The 3,630-nt window shown below is 49.0% G+C and overlaps 1 long non-coding RNA gene across 1 annotated transcript; it reads right to left on the bottom strand.

Annotated features, from left to right (window-relative positions):
- Window positions 1-268: 268 nt before the first annotated feature.
- LOC119128877 lies at window positions 269-926 on the bottom strand. Its single transcript, XR_005099088.1, has 2 exons — window positions 458-926; window positions 269-385 (listed from the first exon to the last, which is right to left on the bottom strand). It is a non-coding gene; the product is annotated as an uncharacterized LOC119128877 (long non-coding RNA).
- Window positions 927-3,630: the final 2,704 nt, after the last annotated feature.

Raw genomic sequence — 3,630 nt, 5'->3', positions numbered from 1 at the left:
GTAGAATACAATTGGAATAAGTAGAAGACAAAAAGGTTGCACTCAATTGTAAATATCATAAATGGAGTCGAACATTGAATAAGACCCAAAAAAAAGCGCTTTCCCGCTCCACTCGCCCGCTGCAAACAAGTCAAAGGCCAACCGCTCAGGCGTCACGAGTTGTTGCCCTCCCTGGCGCCAGATGATGGAGGTTTTCCATTGGCCGAGGGTCTCGTGCCGCCGTCAACGCCGCCGCCGCTTCTCCCGATCCGCTTTCCGTGCTTCTCTTTGGGAATTGCTGAATGAACGAATGAATATTTGGATTGCTGAACGAATAAATGAAAAAAGGAAAAATGGAAGGGCGCGCCACTCGCAGGTTGACGTCGTCGCCTCCAGGATCTCTCGTCTGAGGAAAAGCAGACAAACAGCCGGTTGGGGGGAAAAAAAGCAAGAAAAAAGCAAAAAAATGGCAACTCACCCGGCGGCCGCCGGGTCTACAGCATCATCACGTAGAGCTCAACGAGGACGCTTATCAGCAGCAGAGCGACGGAGGTGGACGCGCCCTGGGGGCCACTTCCTGGGTGGCGCGGACCTAGAGCAAAGATGGCAAACATTGGCGGTGGCGGGGCTTGCTCCACTGACAGACATGCAAGTACTCACCTTCATTGTCACTCTCGTCGTGGTTGGTGCTGGAGCCGCCCTCTTCTCCGCCTTCTCCGTCGACGCTAAAGAGGTTGGACGTCTTGGCCTTGTCATCGCAGCCGGTGGCCACGCAAACAAAGTTGCCTTTGGCCTTCGAGTTCAATTTGAACTTTGACTCAACAGCGTCCACTGCGCCGTGCTGTGAAGTGACAGCCGTCCCATCCTCCATCTCCCACTTGAAGCTTTTGACGACACCCTTGGCCTCACACGTGAGGACTTTCCCTTTCCGGGTGATGCGGACGTCGGAGACTGTCAAAAACAGGAAGTCACGCTTTGCAAGGGGCGGGCAAATTCAATGGGATGGTGCTTTCCAAGGGCCCCCGACTCACCTGCGTAGGTGTAGGCGAAGGCGGCGCTAGGCTTCTCCTCGTTGTCGTAGTCTGTGGCCTTGCAAACATAATTAGCGTTCGCTCCAGCATCCACCTTCTGGATGGTCAACTGCTTCTGAGTTGCATCAGCTACGACAGTTCCGCCCTTGGTCCATTTGAAGGATTTGGCATCACCATCGACATTGCACTCTAAGATCACATTGCAGCCGCTCTGTCGCTTTTGGACTTTGGCCTCGGTGACGGGAGCTGTTGGGAAAGAGGAAATGAGACTCAATTTCAAGAGAGGCCATTTGCAAATCGGTCCCGGTTGCATTGTCCTCCAAGGGCCCCCTCCCCTCATCTCAAATGTTTGACGTTTTTAACAAGGGTTTGAAAAAGTGCACCGATCAAAGGACAACAAAATAGCAGCAGCGCTTTCTTTTCAACGTGCGCCGCCTGCCGCGACGAGCCCGTCGTCGGGATTGTTTGAGCGGCTACTTTGATCGAAACTTCCAACGGCCGCGTGGTGGTATCCTTCGCGCCAAGCGAAAGGAGCGAAAGGAGCGCCAGAGACGCGACGCCAAACTTACCTCGGACTGCGACTGGAAACTTTTTGTCGGTCTGGTCACTTGTCTTCTTGGCGATGTACGTCCCGCTTTCAGCTTTTTGCAGGTTGAAGAGGCCCAACTCTTTCTTGTCGGCGGTGAACTTGGGTGGATCATCAGTGCCACTGTCCTTGATTTCGGTTTCAGAGCCAGAAGGCGCCTTAAAGTACCAGGTGACACCTGTTGGCTCTCCGGAGTCCAGATGGATGGAGCCACCCGGCTTGACGATGCATGGGGTGCTTGCGGTGCAGGTCTCTGAAAAAGCCCAAAAGAGTTGTATAGAGTTATTCACCTCCAAGCGCAGGCGGCCAAATCACACACACGCAGATGGATGTGACTGGCTCTTTTCCATCTCAATTTGCTCACAAAATCAAATGGTCGTGCAACTCACTGGCACCAACAATGATGGTGAACTTCTCGACCTTGTTCGTGTCGTAGGTGGCCTTGTACACGCCAGTGTCCTCTTCTTCCAGGTTGGGCGACAACAGAACCGCTTTCTCTGATTTTGAAGGTTCACTTGGTTCTATTGAGAGAAGGCTGTCTCCCAATTCCCATTTGATGTCCTTATTGTAGGCGATTGGTATTTTGAGGTCGTCGCCAGCTGTGCAGAACTTCACCAGACCCTGTTTGCCTTCGCAATCTGCCGGATCTGGAAAAGCAGAGGTGGCCAGCCAGCGCATGCTCTTACTCCCACGGTGTAAAAGGACACCAAGGATTGTACTGACAGAAAGCTACTTCAGAAACAAATTCAATTCAAGGCGCCAAATAATAATCCTAATTACCCATTTTAGCATTGAGCTTTCTTTGTCATTTGTGCACTTTGCTTTCGGCGAGCCATTTTGCCAATCGACGACGTCCAAATTCCCAAAATGAAGGGTTAAGACATTGCAAGCGTCACAACAACAAAGTGGCCCTTTTTCAAATCAACATCGCTTTACGCTTTGATGACAATCCATTTATTGGCTGCAGTCCTTTGGATTGACGCTTTTGACCAACTTGATTCCACTGACAGCGGACCAAAGTGTGTGAAAGCTTTTCCTACCTGCCGAGTGGACGCAGAGGAGCAAGATGATTGTCACGAGCTTCATTCTGACGAGGGGTACCGCGTAGGAGCGAGAGACAGAGTGACAGAGAGAGAGACAGAGACAGACTGGTGGCTGGCTGCTGCTGGCTGCTGTTGGCTGGCTGGCTGGCTGGCTTCCTGGCTGGTTGGTTGGTTGGTTGGTTGGTTGGTTGGTTGGCTGGTTGGCAGGCTGGCAGGCTGGCAGGCTGGCTGGCTGCTCCGGCTCGACAAGCGAACCAAGTGACGATCGGACGCGAGCGCTCCCTACTAGTCGCAACGTGCGTGACGTCAAGCCGCTTTGACACGCGGAGCCCACGCGCGCTTAGCTTGATGTCAAAGCGTCTGTGAAGGCTTGCAAGTTTAACTTTATGACTGCCGTCCGTCATTAGTCAAGTAGTTCAAGACAAACAGGCAAATGAGTCAGCCAAATGTGCAAAATGGCGCGCCACGCTTTTTTTGGAGTCGGCTTAAAATCATCACAATAAAGTACCTGTCTTCTCATGGATCTGAAAAAGAAATCATGCTTGAGTTTCGTTTCTTATAGTTCGTCCATCGGTTGCATAAGATAAAGTCGGTATTGGCACGCATTCTTTCAAGTGGAGTTTAAAAAATAAATAATTAAATACACACACACACACACACACACACACACACACATATATATATTTAATTTTGTCAATTCCTTTTCATTTTTCATCGATCTGAAAAAAATCATGCTTGACTTTGTTATCGTTTGTGCAGAGGTTGCATAACATAAAACGAGTATTGACACACATTCTTTGAAGTGGATTCTAAAGAAATAAATACATAAAAAGCAATACATATATGTATATATATATTTATTTATATATGTGTCTACATGTGTACACATATGTCTGTGTGTGTGTGTGTACATATATATATATATTAGATATATATGTTATATTATGTATACATATTAGAGTATTTATATTATATATGTTATGTATACATA

The sequence above is a fragment of the Syngnathus acus genome, chromosome 10, assembly GCF_901709675.1.
Source record: "Syngnathus acus chromosome 10, fSynAcu1.2, whole genome shotgun sequence".
NCBI classification, from domain to species: Eukaryota; Metazoa; Chordata; class Actinopteri; order Syngnathiformes; family Syngnathidae; genus Syngnathus; species Syngnathus acus.
Note: the sequence above shows the minus strand (reverse complement) of the source record. Positions and strands in the feature narration are given on the sequence as shown.